The following is a 19,497-nucleotide window of genomic DNA, read 5'->3' as shown; positions in this document are numbered from 1 at the left end:
TTTTATTTATTTCTTTAAGAGAGAGAGACAGAGAGAGAAAGAGGTGAGGGGCAGAAGGAGAGGGACAAGCAGACTCAGCGCTGAACATGAACCCCCACACAGGGCTCAATCCCAGGACCCTGAGATCATGTCTGAGCTGAAACCAAGAGTCAGATGCTTAACTGACTGAGCCACCCAGGCACCCCTAGGAATACCAGAGGTCTTTTTAATTGTTGTTTTATCTGAGCTTAAAGGCTTCACATCAAATTTTATATCCTTTTATGTCCTTTTGTAAATGCTTCAGTATATAGCAAAAAGTTACATATCTTTCTTTACAAAGCATGATATCTGATACACTGTGGGAAATGTGGCTGTAAAATCTATACTAAACCAAAGAAATTATAGTATTTGATATTCTCTCCTCTTGTAGTCAACCACTTAGCCAAGCAATTTTCAGGGTACTTTATTAACTTTATAGGGCTGAGTGGAGAGTTCTAAGATTGCTGTTTGATTGGTATAGATAAGGGCTGTTATTGGCAGTATTTAGAATATTACAGGTTTTCTCCTCTGCAGATATGAAAGAAATCACCTATAAGTTATTGGGAAAAAAGGAGCTCACTAAAGCAGTAGAGAACATAACTTAATATTTCTCAGATGTACTATATTCTATACTTACAGTATGATATATGCCATTTAATACTTTTACCAATCCTTATTAATTTTAGTTAGGCACTTTATGGGGACATGAAACAGTAACACTATTCCAAATGGCCAAACTGTACAAAAAGCATAATTCCAGTACAACCCATTGTTCATCCCATGGAAAGAAAAATATCTCCTTAGCTTCTGGTTTATCCTTCCTGTGTTTCTTCTTACATAAATAAATGATACGTGTATTTTTTAAATTCCCTTTTTCTATAAAGAGTGCTATATGAAGATGTTCTTTAACACTTCACCTTTTTCACTGAACAATATATCCGCTGGAATTGACTCCACTTTATTTTATGAATATCTTATTTTTTTTCAAGTTTTTCAAATATTTTTCCACTTTTTTATATTAACACACAGTAAAATTAAGATTTTTCATTTACAGTTCTTTGATTTTAATATATGTATAGATTTGTGTAACCATTACTATAATACAAATCAGGCCCAAATTTCCCTTGTGTTACCCCTTTAGTCACAACCTCTCCCAGCTCTTACCCTGGCAACCACTGATCTCTTCTCCCTAACTATAGTTTGGTCTTTATGAGGATGTCATATCAATGCAAATATAGTTTTTAACAATTTGAAGCTAGCTTCTATCACTCAGTGTAATATCTTTAAAATTTATCAAAATTATTTACATACATCAAATTTATTCATTTTTATTTCTGATTAGTATTCTGTTACATGGGTGTGCCACAGTTTATTGATCCATTTACCCACTGAAGAACATCTGTGTTGTTTGCAGGTTTGGGTGATTATGAAAAGAGCAGCTATAAACACTTGTGCACAGGTGTTTGTGTAAACATAAGTTTTCATTTTTCTAGAGCAAATACATATGAGTAGAACTTCTGAGGAATACAATTAATATAAGTTTAGCTATATAAAAAACTGCCACAACATTGTCCAAAGTAACTGTACCATTTTGCATACCCACCACCAATTTATGCAAGGCCCATTTGCTCTGCATCCTCACCCACACTAGGTATTATTAGCATTTTTCATTTTAACCATTCTAATAGGTGTGGGATAATATCTCATTATGGTTTTAATCTGTGTTTCCCTAATGGCTCAGAATATTACTGAACTTGTTTCATATGCCTATTTGCTTTCTGTATATTCTATTTGATGAAGTATCTCAAACCTTTGATTTTTTTTTAAATTGGGTCATTTGTTTTCTTACTATTGATTTTTGAGAGCTCTTTGTATATTCTGAATAAAAGCCTTTTTCAGATATGTTATCTGCAAATATTTCCTTCCAATTTGCAACTTGGTTTTCTCTTCTATTTTCTTTTACTTTTAATGTCATTTTTGGCATGGATTTTACTTCAATTAAATAAAATTGGTCGATCTTTTCTTTTTTGCATCTACATTTTTACTCATAGTTAGAAAGCATTTCCACAGTCAAAACTAAGGAGGAGTTCACCTATGTTTTCTAGGGTTTTATGTTTTTATATTTAGAGCCTTTGAAACCTTTGATGTTTATCCTTGTATGATGGTGTGAGATTTGGATCTAATTTTATCCTTTATCAATGGCTAGCCAATTATCTCAATAATGTTATTAAAAAGTCTTTTGCTTCCCAAAAGATATGAGATGCTATCCTCATCTCATACTAAACTTTTATATTTTTTAGTGTAATTCTGGACATCTATTTCCCTAGTTAGCATGTCTACTCATGCATCAAAACCTTGCTATTTTAATTATGAAGGGTCTATATTTTAAGCCCCCTTAGGTTTATTCTTTTTCAAAATTTTTCTTTTTTAAAACTGGTTTTATGTCCGTCTTTGCATGTTTATTTTTCCATGTATATTTCAGTGTCAATTTGTTTATTCTACTAAAAGGTTTTTGGTTCTCCAGTTATTAGTGATTTTCTGTTTATGTTTTCCTGCATTGCTTTTAAGTTTTGCTTAATAAAGATTGCTATTGCATTATTTGATTCACTATTATTTATAATTTTTATATTTTCATTATAAATTTTGGCTTGTACCCATAGATCATGTCCTTATTTTCATGTTTAATGGTTTTAGCTTTGTATCCACTTTGATATCGATATAACTATTCTTGGTTTATTATGGCTAACATTTGCTTGATACACATTTGTGCATTTTTCATTTTTAGTTTTTTGGAAAAAAATTTAAGTGTGGAGGTTATAAGCTAAATAGTCATTTCTTGCTTTGTGAAGCAAATTAAAATGTTTTTAATAGATGAATTAGACCTATTCACATTTATTGGTGTGATAGATTTGTCTCAATTATTACATTAGTTTGATATAGCTATTATATGCATTTCATTACATTTGACACTTATTGATACAACACGTTTCTTTGCTTTTTATTCACTAAATTTGTTTTGATGCTTAGGCATGTTTGCATTGGTTACCTTTGTACGAAAACATGTCTCTATTTTCTTAATCTTTACTAACTTTTTTGTTGACTTATAATGGTATACTTTTTTTTTTTTTAATATGGAACACCTCATGAATTTGCACGCCATCCTTTCACAGGGGCCATGATAATCTTCTATATTGTTTCAATTTTAGTATATGTGCTGCTAAAGTGAGCACTATAATGGCATGCTTAAATGGTATATGTAATGCTAGTAGCAACGTCAATAAACATATGCTAATTTTCTCTTCCCCTATTTCCATTCATTTTTTGGTTGCAGTATGTTGTCAGGCACAAATGATATACATCATATAATGTAATATATTCCACCCTCTTCCATACATTCCTTTTAGTCTCCAATCTAGAATTAAGTATATAAAATGTCTACTGTCACTCCTTCTGTTGTCATTGTCCCTCTTGGTTGGATAAAATTCATCTTCTAATAGATTCCTCAGGAAGGGCTCATGGGTACAAAATTCCTTGAGCTCTTGCATATTTTTTGAACACTTGCATATTTAATCCTTTCATGTAACCTTGATAGACACAGTTTTGCTGTTTATGAAATTCTTTGTTCACAATTACATTTGAGTATTCTGAAAATGTTGATCTCTTTCTCAAATTGTTCTTGTTCTCCAAAAATACACGTGATGGAGTACAGCCAATACCTTGGTAGAATGTGCTATTTATTTTTTCACTTACACGAAAGTTGAATTGAGGATGTCCTCTTATATTTATCCTAAGAGCATGGATATTTATAGCTTTATTTTTCTTCCTTCCTTTCCTTTTTTTGAAGGGGTGTGAAGGGCATGTTGCAAGATTTATATTCATACCACCACATTACCTCAGTCATATATTACCATTATAATATTTCAGAAAATATGTAAATGACATATTTAGCTACCAAATATGGAGATAAACATAAAATTCCTAGGTTATTGACAAATCAGCCAGGTATTTTGTATCATGGCATGCTGCAGATAGTGACACTACTGTTTGCTTCTTTTTGCTTATGCAGCATAAGGGCAATGCATCCTATGTAGTTGAGTTTAATGAATGCTTATTGACTGAATAAATCCTAGCTGTTGCTGCATAATTAGTCAAAGGCATAATCCTAGGGTTTACTCATGTAAAATCAATCCAGAACACCAGAAATGATGTTTGGAAAATGTTCTTTTTCTTGGCTGTATAATCTTAAATGTATGCCAAAAACCTAACAGTCAACAAGAAAAGGGAATCATGGAAGTCCAATGGCTGATTTGGTTCTCAGTTTGGTTGTATATACATAAGGCTCTTTATTACAACTATGCATACGCCTTCATTATCCACCTAATTGCTTTGAGGCAGCCTCTCTCAACGTGGGCTCTTCCAAATCTCAAATGTCTGCAAGGAGTGGAAGGACGAGTCAGCTTTTAAAGTAAAGCAATAACGCCATCATTTTGCTCTTTCGAAGCCTTGCTACTCAGTAAAGAATGATGTTCAGATGAGCAGCATCAACATCACTTAAGAATTGATCAAAATCACAAAATTTCAGGTCACTTCCCAGACCTACTAAATTTGAATCTTCATTTTACTAACCCCCCAGGTAATTTATATGCTCAATAAAGTCAGAGAAGCAATGCTTTATATGCATTGGGAAAAACAACAACAACAACAACAAAACTCTAATAAAGATAAAGAAAGGGGTGCCTGGGTGGCTCAGTCGGTTGGACATCCATCTCTTGGTTTTGGCTTAGATTGTGATCTCAAGGTCCGGGATTGAGCTCCACATCAGGCCCCACACTTGGCAGGGAGTCTGCTAGAAATTCTCTCTCACTGTCCCTCCCCCCACTCATGCTGTCTTTCAACCTCTCTCTAAAATAAATAAATAAATCTTTAAAATATATATATATATATATAAAGAAGGAAGAAATCAGGGTTGTTTACAACAGAGTTGAATCTAGTCATAGTATATTTAACCAGCATCAAGCAAAAGGAAGAAAGGGCTAAAGTAGAGCACAATTAGACACTACCTGCAGACTCAAAAGGCAAAGCAACTGAGAAAGGGACAAGTTTTTCCATATCTAGGTATCTCTTCCTAGCATCTATAATTATACATTTGCTTGAGATTCTTAGGAATCTATAGAAAACACAAGATTTTCATTCTGGACCTACAAATAGCAAGCTATACGAACTTGAAAAAAATTAGTTTGTCTCTGAGCATCAATTTTCTTATGTGTGAAGTAAAATGGTTGGCTAACTATTATTAGTTTGACAATAATGTGAATTTTGTTCTTTACAAAAAAAGAAAAATCTACCAACTCATACCGTATTAGAAATGATGAAGTTCTTCCTTTTTTCCCCTCATTCTCTCTTTCCATGTCTAGGAAAGAAGTCTTAAGGGTGGTGAACATCTCATTTATTTTTAAATCTTCAGAATCAAGCATAATAATGACTCATGGAGAGTTTTCAAATGATGCTGGATGATCAAATTGACACCAGACAATCACTAATGTTGGAGAATTCAGGCATTTCTTACTCAGTAGATATCTGGTAGCCTCTTTCAGTGATAATTTTTTCCCAAGTGTTAATTCAATTCTGGATGTTTACTAAAAGTTTATGTCAAGCTAAGATGTGAAAGATATTGTTCTAGCTTAAGACCATTAACACACAACCTAGTCTGTTAATTTTTGTTTTCTTTTGAGAATATTTCATTTTGTACAAATGTACAACAAATGTCTGCAATGAAAAATGTTTACAAAAGATATGAATTTGCTGTTACGTTACTTGCCTATATTTAGACATAAATGCAAATACTGTTTCATAGCTAATTAATTTGCCAAAATTTAACTATGATAAAATATAAACATTAGTAAATGAAATCACTACATAAATAAAAATAAAAATATTTCAGATGCCAATTATTGACTTCCCTACAAATATTTGTTAGTACAGATTGTTTCTAAAATCTGGACTAGCTGCATGTAGAATGGTAAGTACCTTGGGACCTATAGTCATACTTGAAGTATTATACTGATATATGTCAAAGAAGCAAAGTATTTTAACTTATATATGCATGCATCTGTAATGATATTTCAGGATGATCTATAAAATGCCTAATTTTATCCCAATATTGATAAAGATGCTAACACATAAAAAATTTAATATAATGAGCTGTAAGGTAATCAAATGAAATAACCTAGAATCACTAATTATCATCTTGTGGTTATAGGCTTGAGGTCCATCTGCTTCTTAATATCCTGAAAATGTGTAAAAATATGGAAGTGCCTTTATGTGACCTTAAAAATATCAGATTTCATTTTCAACATAAAAACAGGACACTCAGAATAAAGGGTAAATTTGTTAGCTTTATTATTGGAAAAAAAAAGAGGAAAGTACTAAAATAACTTTTTCTCCAGCTTTGCAATTCATACCAATGTGTCTAGTAGTAGCACTGAATTTTGATGGCCTCGAACAGACATAACCAGAAATTCTAATTAGGAAAAAAGAGGAAAATTTGGATGCTTCATTAATAATTAGAATGTACTCTTACAATATAACCAGAATCAGAGTTCAAAAATAATTCATATTTTAATTAACTTCTTAAATATTTGCATGCAAGTCCAGCACAACTTGATCTTCAAAGACATATTGCATCAGTATTCTCTAAATATTACTGTGGAGAGGTTTAATAAGTTTATGGTTATTATAAGGCTGGAAGTTATAGTTAATTACTTTTTCTCTCTTGTAACCTATTAATAGTCTTCATGAAAATAAATTAGTCCTTTTCCATATGCATGCATTATCACCAAGCCCAGAGATCTACTGATTACGAGGATAGAATTAAAAGGATAAGAACTGAAGCTCACATTAGATATGCGAACCTCTTCCCCACCTCCACCCCTTATGCCTGTATCTCATACGAGGTTAAAAGTTAAAACTTTAGGGGATTTTTTGTTGTTTTGTTCTCATTCTGAATGCTCACAAATGGGGATACTCATAGTACCAGATTTTAAAAATTATGTTTTAGCAATACTTCTTTTAATTTGTTCTGCTGTATTTTTGTAAACCGTGGAAAAAAATCTTTGATTTCACCAAGATTCAAATGTTTTTCTCCTTGCCCTCAGCATTTCACCATAGCTGCTATACTATTTGTTTCTTTTGACTGCTTTATTATTTCATTTTCTCTTGGATACCTTAATGTTTGTGCATGCACATGCTTATGTGTTTGTGCCTAAACAACAAAATAATCCAAGGATGAAGATCAAGATTCAGTTGCTCAAATTACTGCTCATCATAAATTAGAAAGTTATGGATTAGCTTTCCATCTCCGAATGTGTTGAGGAGTTCCCACAGAGATGTGAAGAAAATGAGGCACATTTGTAAAGGCAATTAAGAGTCCTGATGCAGCTAGAAGAACAAAATCATTCCAATGAAAGACATGAAAAGAAGCAGAAGAAAGAAAAAGGACCGTTTTTTTGTTGTTCTTTAAAAAAAAAAAAGTCTCCACAAAGAAATCAAAACATTATTTTGAAAACATACATACATCTTATGTTTATTGCAGCATTATTTACAAAAGGCAAGCTATAGAAACAACCTAAGAGCCCATCAATAGATGAGTGGATAAAGAAAATGTGGAATATTTCTCAGCCATTAAAAAAGAATGGAATCTTGCCACTTATGACAGCATGGGTGGTCCTAGAGGATATCATGGTAAGTGAAGTTAGAAACAGACAAATATCCTATGATTTCACTTATATGTGAAATCTAAAAAACAAACAAATGATTAAACAAAGAATGGACTCTTAATTACAAGGAACAACTGGTGGTTGCCAGAGATGATGTAGATAAGGGAATGGGCAAAACAGATAAAGGGGATTAAGAAGTAAAAACTCCCAGTCATATAATAACTAAGTTACAAAGATGAAAAGTAAAACAGAGGGAATATAGTTAATAATATTGCAATAATGTTGTATGGTGACAAATGGTGACTACTACTGTGTATAGAACTGTCAAAACAGAATGTTGTACACCTGAAGCTAATATAACACTGAAAAAAGGAATATGGCCAATTCTGTGATGGTATAATATAGTTCAAATTTTGATTCATTTTCTTATGTATGGCTTGAAACAAGGTGTAGGAAAATTTGTAACCTGCTTCAAGTTTATTGGAATGGCCTTAAAATTAAATCTAGATCTTTGCTAAAGGAAAGTTATGCACTAAAAGACTATGAAGCTAAATCTTTTAATAAGGAGACTCTCCTTTAAAAAAAAAAAAAAGATTTTATTTATTTATTTGAAAGTGTGAGTGGGGGGAGGGGCAGAGGGAGACGGAGAGGGAGAGGACCTCAAGCAGAAGCCCCGCCCTCTGAGTGGGGCTTATACATTGCATTTATATGACAACTGAAGTCAGTAAGTTTTGGGTATTTTCTTTTTTCATGTCTATGGCATTGATTTATGTGTATACTACCTTCACAGATAAACTCCAAGTAGCCACCAAAGATAGCATTTCCACTGGACATTCCATTAACAGCAGCCCATTTCATCCAAGTTAATATTTTCCCTGCAATTCAACATTAAAATTGTAGCACAGAGCAAGGTCTTCTGAACTTTGGGGTGACACCTGATTATGGGATTTATTGAGTGATTTTTATGAAAATAATACCTGCAGCAAATAAAGATGTAAAAATGTTGCCTTTATAAAGCTATGGATGCTGACTGAGGGATGAAATGAAAGGAAATCTATTCTTTCTCTTTATATTGTGACTATACATTTGTAAATTTAGAGTAGATAAAATATTTCCTTAAATAAATTTTTAAAAGATATACAATATAAATATTAAGATTCATGGACTTCTCTTCAATGAAGCACATAAACAAAGTTAACAGATGGGGTGACAGCCTGGACTTTGATATTTACAACATCTACAACTGACAAGGGATTAGCATCAGGAATTTAGGAGGAACTTTTGCAAAACAACTAAGGAGACAGGAAAAACAACAGAAAATGAAGCAAAGAATATGAATATGCTGAGAAATTAAGCTAGAAAATTCAGATTAAATTAAAACTAAACTAATAAATTCACACTAATGGAAATTCAGATTAATACAATAATGAGGCAATATTTAAGATGATCTGGTTGGCAAAAAATAAAATATAATACCGAGGTTAAAGATCTGGGAAACCTCATTGGCTCATGGCAGAACTGTAAATTGGCTATATTCTATAAAGAAAAATGTTGCAGAACTTGGTGAAGTTAGTTAGGGAGCATACATTAATGTTCCAGAAGTCCATTACTGGGTATTTGCCACCAGAGTCTCTCTCATTGGCATATTATAGGAATATGAATATGCTCATTTTCATGGGGGCAGAAATTACATATAGGAAAATCTAGCTATCTATTTTTAGGGGAAAATAAGTAGGATACTGTAGATATATTCTATGTAATACTATCTATGCAGGAGTTAAAAGCAGCATACAGCAACTGGAACATATCTTAAACTTGTTAAATCTATTCTTTACCATCATAGTAGAAACCCTATTTTTGTTTGTTTTTTCTTGTTCTTTTGATTTTTTCATCTTCACCCTAAAAATCTGAATTGCTTTGATATATTTGACTGGTATTTTTTTTTATAACATTTTTTTTAACTGTCTTTGTCTTCATTTTTACGATCCTTCTCTTAAAATACAGCTAATTTTAATAACTACTGTTAAATGTAGATTTATTAATGTAATTTAATTTATACTTTCTGGTTTACCTTCTTTCTTTTTTACATTTTTTCTAAACTTTTTCTATGCTTTTTTTCCCTCCTTTTCTGCATATTTTGAATTGATTGATTTATTATTCCACTTTTCCTCACTAGCTTGAAAGTTATATACCCTATTTCTATCAATTGTGTTACTGAAATTTTAAAATGCATAGTCACCCAGGTTCAAAGATAATTACTATCATTTCCCGCCTCCTGAAAAATACAATAATCTTAAATGGTCCTGTGAACTATACTTATTCTTATCCTGTGTTAAATTCATCTCGTTTGCTTTTTTACCTCAAAGTTAGACATAATTATGATAGTGTTTTACAACTGCTGATATGTAATCCATGTTTATAGTTTTTTCTTAACACTTACCTTGCATCTCGGATTATTTTATGTATCACTTTGCATTCTCCTCTTCCCTGAGAATATGCCGTAGAATTTTTTTTTTAGTTTTTAGTATGCATTTTACTCTTGACCATAAATAATACTTTCTTGCCTATACAGAATAAATTTGCAGAGATTTTTGATGTGAAAGTGTTGGGGTTCAGGAGAGAGCAGTCAAGAAAGACTTTTTGAGATGTCTTTGGTGCAAAAAGGTGTCTTTATTAAAGCATGGGGACAGGACCTGGGGAGAAAGAGCTGCACTGGGGCTGTGAGGAGTGGCCAATTATATACTTTCAAAGTTGGGAGGGGGTTAGGGATAGCGTAAATCTCTAAGGAATTTGGAAGCAAGGTTTCCAGGACCTTGAGGTGCTAGCTATTTTTAAGAAAAGGTCATTTACTACTGTCCAATAAAACCTTAGTTTGAGACCCTTCAGATGTGTATCACTGGGCCATGTGCTTGGAGGACGATTGCTAACATCTATCTTGGGGGGAGTAAAGATAAAGGAATTTTCCAAAAGAATTTTTAAATGTTAAAGGAGACATACAGGATCCTGGAGGTCGGGCTAATGTAAATCTAAGCCTGCATTTTGCCCTTAGCAAAATATTAACATCGAGGCAGTTAGGTTTCTAGAAGAAGGTCACTCTGTCTGTCTCAAGGACTCATTAATGGGCTGTAAGCTGTAAGAAAATTCAGTTTTTTTCTAAATCTTTTGCCATTGTTCTCCACATCAATAATTTTCTCTAAGTATTTTGAAGCTATTATTCTATTCTGTTCTCTTCACATATTTATTGTTAAAATATGTTCTGTGTGTAAATTCCCCACATGTGATTTTTTCTTTCTTCACGTATAATTTCTTCTATCTCTTCGATTATTTTTAAGATATATTTTTTGGTAAGTTTTTGTTACACTAAATTGTCTTTATATTATATCTAGCTTGATATGAACTAATTATACTATTGTACTATGTCTTTGTTGGGATAAGCAGTGACATCAAAATCTGAAAAATTTGTTTTTTGAACTTTTATTTTTAATTTTTTATTTAAATTCAATTTAGTTAACATACAGTGTATAATTAGTTTCAGGGGTAGAATTTAGTGATTCATCAATTGCATATAACACCCAGTGCTCATTACATCAAGTACCCTCCTTAATGCCCATCACCCTGTTACTCCATCCCCCCCAACAAACTCCCTCCCCTCATGCAACCCCCAGTTCGGATCCTATAGTTAAGAATCTCTTCTGGTTTGCCCCCCTCTCTGTTTTTATCTTATTTTACTTTTCCTTCCCTTCCCCTATGCTCATCTGTTTTGCAAATTCATAGAGGATAAAACTAATATGGTCATGTTAATACATTCAGAAGAAACATATTAAGTAAAATGCAGTACCTATCTATGATTTAAAAAACAAAAGTAAGAGCAGTAGAAGAGAGAAAAACATCCTCAATCTGATAAAGATTTTAGAAAAAAAAATATAAAAACAAAGAAACAAAACAACTACAGCTTACATCATCCTTAATGCTGAAAGACTACATGCTTTGATACTGAGAAAAAGACAAAAATATTCACTAACCACTTCTATTTAACATTGTTCTGGAGACTATAGTAAGTCCAATAAGGCAAGAGAATGGAATAAACAAATGAAAGGAAAGACATGCACTTTGGACATATAAAAATTGTATATTTACACATAGACATTTTATTTTTAGAAGGAAAAAAGGGAATGGAGATTATAAATGAAGGGTAATATCAGATAATATAAAAAAAATAGAGACATTGACCAATGATTGTAGAGAATAATTAACTCAATGATATAAGCTATTTATCAAGCATATGAAAAGATACTCAGCATCATTAGTCATGAAGGGAATGCAGACTAAAATCACAGTCTGATATTGCTACAAATATACTATGATTTTAAAAAAAGCTAAAATGACTGATAATATCAAATGCTGACAAAGATGGAGGAGTAACTGGAACTCCTACACATTCTTGGTGGGGATGACATTATTACAAGCCTTTGGAAAACAATTTGTCAGTTTCTTATAAATTCACACACAAACACAGTAAATCCATTCAAGAGAAACAAAACCATAAAATGTTCTTTATCCTCAATAGCCAGAAACTAAAAATATCTCAGATATACATGAACAAGTGACTATATAAAGGAGCATATGTGTGTGTGTGTGTGTGTACATGCTTATATGTGAGTAGTTTTGATGCTCCAAAGGACCTGGCTATAGCCAGGTCTTATCCAGTCATAACTTCTTTCCTTGGCAACTTAAACCCAGGTGGAGAGGCTCTTCATAAGCAAGACTGTTAGAATTTTTGACACACATCTGATTTAACCACAATAAGAAAAACCTGATTTTTAATAAACACTGACTATAAAAGAAAGTAGCTGCTAGCTCTGTTGAATTAAAAGTAATAATTCATTTGGGTTTTTTTCACTTTTTTTCATTTGGATTTTAATAGAGAAACAGTACTAAATTAATAGAAAATACATATCAATTGATTATTAAAAATATACTGATGACAAAAAAGCTTTGTCATGAAAAGCTCCCTTATGAATAATTAATTTTCTTAAAGAAAGATTAATCATTTTCATAGATTTTTGAATTAATGTGAGGTAAAGTTAATTTAGACAATTATGAATCATAATTAATGTAACTATGGCAGTACATTTAGGCTATAGTTTCTGAATCTCTAAATTTAGTAAACTAACTCAGCTAAACAGTGGAGATTCATAACTACACTGGTAGCAGGCTTCTCCCACACAATGGAAGACTGAAGAGAAAATAAAAACAAATACATAGCATTGGAAGAAATCCTCAATAACACAGAGTCAAATACTCTGCAGGATTCAGTGACTATTGTCATGTCCAGACTCAAAGCTACACAACTGACAAGACACAGATAATATTCCAAATAGACATCCAAATATTTTTGAAATTGACAGGAAAATAAGAGTACCTCAATTTCTAAAATGAAACTGTTGAGGTAAGATGAATGTATCATGTGGTAGGTGAATATGAGCATTTGAAAGAAGACTAAAACACAGATCTTTTTAAATATATAAAGTGTATACAATCTAAATAGAAGTGGGATTCAACATGATGAATTGACAGTAGAAAGAAGACAAGACATAGTATGAGGGGCAAGGGATTTGACAGTCAGCACTTGAAGGTTTTCCAGACCTAGATACAAGATAATTTTGAAACCCCAGTTGTTATGCCTGTGGGAGGCACCTAACTATAAATTATTCTAAATGTGGTGAATAGAGTGAGAGACTGAACTGATCCAACCCATCTTCAGATAATTACTAGAAGACCCAATGGTCTTCAGAACCAGAACCAGGACATCAAAGTTGGATGGGGGACTTCATTTCACTGAAAGCATAGCATCTAGAGACAGCTGCATACAGTAAGAGGAAAAGGAGAACAGAGAATAGTGGCAACAGATTTTGGAAAATCTAGCTGTCCCCATTTTAGGAGTACTTACATGTTAAGGGTTATGTGAGATTATCTTACGTAAGGAGTAGTGATTTCAAGACCTAACACGGAAAAGGGAGTAATACCTGCTCATCACCTCTAACATCACTTTACTTTGCCTCCGAATGAGCTTAACTACAACAGTGAATAATGAACAGCCAGGTATTAGTAGACTGTCCTCCCCTTCTTGAATCCAAGAATTTTATAAATGTTCCATTATCCAGCATGAAGGATAAAGTATGAAAATATAAAAAGAAAAAAAAAGTCTAAAAATGCAAACATGCAATGTGAGAACACAAACTTTAAACACAGTGCCATGCATACTCACTCCCTGGAACTTAGGATATTTTCACATCCCCATCCACTGTAGTCCTTTGCTTCATTCTGCTCCTTACACAGGTCCTCCTTCCTCTCCTTCCCACCTCATTTTCAGAGTTTTCTACTACCACCTTGTCTGATAGAATTCTCAGAATTAGAACTCCTCAACTCCAATAGATGACTACCTGAAAATGTAATGACTTCACTGCATTTGTGTTCGGATGTAATTTCTGGTCATTAAGCCACGATCTGGGCTGCCGTTTCTGTATCTATTTTGCCCCAAATACCTAATAATTGCCCTTTCCTTAAGATAGCTCTGCCTTAAAATAGGTCTTTCCCATCATTTTACAAGCTTTTAAATTATAAAATATTATTAAAGATAATATTGATCATCCTAGTTATTATGTACTTTTTTCCTTAAAACTTTTTAAAATTGAGGTGTAATGACATACATTAATTTCAGTTGTACAACCTAATGATTTAATATCTGTATACACTATGATATGATCACCACAGTAAGTCTGTTATCATCTATCACCATAAGTCACAATTTTTTTCTTATGATGAGAACTTTTAAGATGTACTTTCCTAACAACTTTCAAATGTATAATATTATTTGACCATAGTCATCATACTGTTCATTACATCCTCATGACTTTATAACTTGAAGTTTGTACCTCTTCACCTCCTGTACCCATTTTGCATACCACACAACCCTCCTCCCCTATGGCAACCAACAATCTGTCTTCTGTAACTACAAGTTTTATATTTTTTTTCTTTGTTCATTTTTGTTTTTAGAACCCATATATAAGTGAAATCATATAGTGTTTGTCTTTTTCTGTCTGACTTATTTCACTTAGCATAATGCCCTCAATCTCCACCAATGTTCTTAACAAATGAAAAGATTTCATTTATTTTATGGCTGAAGAGTATTCCAGTGTGTGTGTGTGTGCGTGTGTGTATACATATATCTCTCACATCTTATTTATCCATACACCCATCAGTGAACACTTAAATTGCTTCTATATCTTGGCTATTACAAATAATGCTGCAATGAACATATACCTTTCCGAGTTAGTGTTTTTATTGTCTTCAGATAAATTTCCAGAAGTGGAACTGACAGATCATACAGTAGTTCTATTTTTAATTAAGAAACTTCTATACTGTTTTCCCAACCACAGTGCATGAGGGTTCTCTTTCTCCACCCTTGCTAACACTTGCTATTTCTAATCTTTTGATGATGTCCATTCTAGTGGATATAAGGTAAATATCTCGTTGTGGATTTGATTTGCATTTCTCTGGTGATTAGTGATGTTGAGCATCTTTTCATGTGCCTGTTGTCTGTTTGTCATCTTAGGAAAAAATGCCCATGCAATCCTTTGCTCATTTTTTAATTCAATTGTTTTTTTGCTTTTGAGTTTAGGAAGTTCCATATATATTTTGAATTTTAACCCCTTGTTGGATATACAATTTGCAAATATTTTCTCTCATTTGGTAGATTGCCTTTTCATTTTGTTGATGGGCTTCCTTTGTCGTGCAGAAGCATTTTAGTTTGAGGTAGTCTCAGTTGTGTATTTTTGCTTTTTTTGCCCCTGCTTTTGGAGTCAGATCCAAAAAAATCACCGAGACCAATGTCAAGGAGCTACTGCCTGTTTTCTTCTAGAAGTTTTATGGTTTCAGGCCTTATGTTCAAGTCTTTAATCCATTTTGAGTTAATTTTGTTATTATGTTCAGTTAGCCAACATTTTGAGTTAATTTTTGTGTATGATTTAAGACACTGTTCTAGTTTCATTTTTTTGCATACAGCTCCCTAGTTTTTCCAGCACTATTTATTAAAGAGAATGCCCTTTCCCTATTGTATATTCTTGGCTCCTTCATCATAAATTACTGATCATATATGTATAGCTTATTTCTAGGCTCTCTATTCTAGTTCCATTAATCTAGGTGTCTATTTTTATGCCAATACCATACTGCTTTGATTATTAGTTTTGTAATATAGTTTGAAATCAGGGAGCATGATTCCTCCAGTTTTGTTTTTCTTTCACAAGATTTTTTTGGCTATTTGGAGTCTTTTGCGGTTCCATACAAATTTTAAGATCATTTTTTCTATTTCCATGAAAAATGCCATTGGAATTTGAGAGGGACTGCATTGATTCTGTCTTGCTTTGGGTACTATGGACATATTTAACAATATTAATTCTTCCAGTCCATGAGAAAGGACGGTTCAACAACCACAAATTAACCACCATGTCTTGAACCTTTTTCATTGTTTAAGCAGGTCAATTTATTCTTGATAGGTCTCACTTATTGAGGGTGTGCAAAGACCTGTCAGTGTTAGGGAGTAAACTCAGACAGCACCTACTTTCAGGCTACTCAGAAGTCAGACCCTTAGCAGCTTTGAAAGTATGCAAAATATATACTCCTGTGGAATTTAAATCAAAAACACTACTCGCCTCCAGACCAGGCAATCTGCAGGTGTCCTCTGTGTGACAGGTATAATAACTGGGGCTCTACATGAGTTGTAACCTCCTTCCTGGGCAGTATTAATGAGCTTTAGTGATCCTAAGGGAAACCCCGAAGATAGCACCCCCCCAGCCTACATTCCCTGAGAGAACTTTAGAAGCCTCTAGATGTGTGGCAAACTTGAAGCATATCCCCTCAGGCTAAAGCTTCCAGACAAATAAATAGGTTTATTTCACAGGAATCCTAGGGTACATTTCAGTATCTATTCAGTGCCCTGTTGGTGGTATGCTGACAAGGACTGTCTCTGGTTGTTTCAGTTCCTTAAAATTGCCCTGCCCGTTGCAACAAGAGTCAGGTGAAAAGGGACATCTCCTGTGTAGACCGCACATGCCCACCAGCTGTAGCGAAGCAGAAGAAAAATAGCTTTAGTGAGACAGTGGGAGAATCCTGTAGCTGCATGCACTTGCCGGCACTAGCAAGGTAGAAGGAGAGTCCAAAAAAGGGCACCTGCCAGTACCTCCATCCAGGAGAGAGTCCCAACAGGTCCCTGCCCCTCTGTGAGATGCTTTAAGATTAGCAAACAAATCTCTCCACATATAGTATAGGCACTTTTCAAATTGCTGCTTTTGTGAAAGGCACCAGGGTGAGTCTGAGTGAAAACCCTTTAGGAGCAGAAACTCAGTTCCCTACAGCCCTGTGGGTAAGCCTCATTCATCCTGAAAGCCAGACATTTGGGGGCTTGTCTCTCTAGGGCAGGTCCCAAGGGCTGGGGTGCCTGATGTGGGGCACAAACCCTTGGCTCCTCCATATTTGTGAGATTCCCTCCTGATTATGGGTTGCTGCAACTTGGGTGAGGTTTTTTGTGAGACTGTGCCTCTGCCTCCTCTAACCATCTTGATGTGACTCCTATCTTTTGTTGTGGAAAGGCTGTTCAGCTGGTTTTGAGATCTTTTTCACAGGTAACTGTTCCATATGTACCTATGTTTCAGATTTGGTGTGCCTGTGGGAGGAGGTGGGTTTAGGATTTTCCTACACCACCATCTTTTAACTGCCTCCATGTCCTTTCTGTGATGGCAACAGTGCAGAAAGCAGAGAGCCAAGCTAGCCCATCTTTCCCAATCTAATATGATAGAGTTCCATAAATAGATCTCAGCTAATTAACAACCCATCATTCAGTACTTTATATTGATGCTTATTCAGTGCTGGGAATTCTGTCAAATATTGGAGCTACACTGGTAACAAGGTACATACAATCCTTATATTTAGGGAGTTTGATATTTTAAGAGGTGTATAGGCATTATATAAATAATACCCCCAAAACACTTAAGGGACAATTATACTAGGTGATACAGAGAAATACAGGTTGTTCAAAAAAATATAGATGATAAAAGATACTTTCCAGGGAGATAACATTGGTGAATCCAATTTTTAATCCTATAACCCATATTGTAGTCATATTTAAATTACTTACAAAAAGCGAATTATGCTAGACAGTAGTAGCAGCAGCACATTTTATACTCTATACACTTTCACTGTATTTACATAACACGGAGTGAATTGGAAACAGCAAGTATGCAGTAAAGTTTATCGGTATCCAGTCAAATTGGGTAATTTAGCTCCAAAACAAATGTATCAAAACTATTGGGCAATTATCAAATATTTCCTTTATTTCATACAATCCTAGGCAAAATAGCAGGATCATTACTGAAATACTTCTTTTAAGAGAAATATAAATTCCCTACTTGGTATATCATATTTTATCCAAAGATTTCTGGATGACTTAAAAGTCTTTTACAAACACATCAATTTATTCCCATTTTAAAGTTTAAGAATCACAAGCAGCAATTTTAAGCATATCCCATGTTTCCCTCTGCAGCACCATAAAGTTTAAATGAAAATTTGAAACAATTTTGATATTGTGTACCATGGCATTATCTCTACTATTTATCTTTTAATGTAAAACACACTGGTAAATACAAATTCTTGGTGACAAATACCTTCTCTATGTAAAATTTAGGATGAATTAAAGGACTGATTTTCCTAAACATTCTACTACTTCCTTTATATTGTTGTTTTTTTACGTGTAAAAAGTATGCCCTTTTAATTATGGTTTGTATATAATAACAGTACCAAGTAGACTCACCATAAGGAAATGATAACCTTGCCAAGAAAGTGTGATCTCCTAACATTAAGTTCCAAACTCCATTCTTTACAGATCTCCTGTTTTAGAAATGTGACAAAACATCATTCTTTCATGTTTTTCTAAAAAAGATTATATGTTTTACATTTATTGTTTAAGGAGATATTTTAGTTGTTACTTATGCTAATTATCCATATACACATTATATATATAATACATATATGTACTAATCATACCAACAGCACAAACACATAATATAGTTATATACTCCATATGTATAGAAACCTGGGTTTGTAAATAATAAACGTGTTTGATAGAGAACTTACGGAATAGGTGAAATTTACTCTGTAGGTGTTTTTGTTTCTTCTTGTTGTTTTCAGTAACCTATGAATATATAAGGAAATTATTCAGACCAAGCAAATTAAAGGATGCAACAGCATTGACTGACAATAGCAAACAGGGAGAGCCTCATTCAATAAATATGCTCGCCAATATTTTTTCTTCTGGTACATTAACCCAAATAAACTTTGGTATTGCTTTAGAAATAAGTAACAAAATTTCTAGAAATACATTTTAAAAAACAAGACTCACGAGAAGTTACACCTGCTACATTGTAAAACAGTTTACTTGAAAGACAACTATATATAACTCTAATGTCTTATATTTATAAATTTCAAATATTTTATATATATTATCTAGTTTTTACAGACATATTAAGAAAGAAAAGATCTATTCTTATCCATATAGCTAGTTAAGCACTTGCTTTCTGAGTAAAGATTTGTTCTATTTTGCTGCCACCATGTTTTATAAAACAGTTTGAAAAGAATGGCAATACTCATGTTGCCATGCCAAGCATATAAAAATCTCTATAGCGGTAAATAACCTTCACTCATTTATTTCATT

At 33.3% G+C, this 19,497-nt stretch overlaps 1 non-coding gene across 1 annotated transcript; it reads right to left on the bottom strand.

Annotated features, from left to right (window-relative positions):
• Positions 1–3,143: 3,143 nt before the first annotated feature.
• On the bottom strand, positions 3,144–3,248 carry LOC121100893. Its single transcript, XR_005832675.1, has one exon. It is a non-coding gene; the product is annotated as a U6 spliceosomal RNA (small nuclear RNA).
• Positions 3,249–19,497: the final 16,249 nt, after the last annotated feature.

The sequence above is a fragment of the Ursus maritimus genome, unplaced genomic scaffold (genome assembly GCF_017311325.1).
Source record: "Ursus maritimus isolate PB19 unplaced genomic scaffold, ASM1731132v1 scaffold_5, whole genome shotgun sequence".
Lineage (NCBI taxonomy): Eukaryota > Metazoa > Chordata > Mammalia > Carnivora > Ursidae > Ursus > Ursus maritimus.
The sequence above is the reverse complement of the archived record's forward strand: the minus strand, read 5'-3'. Positions and strand labels throughout refer to the sequence as shown.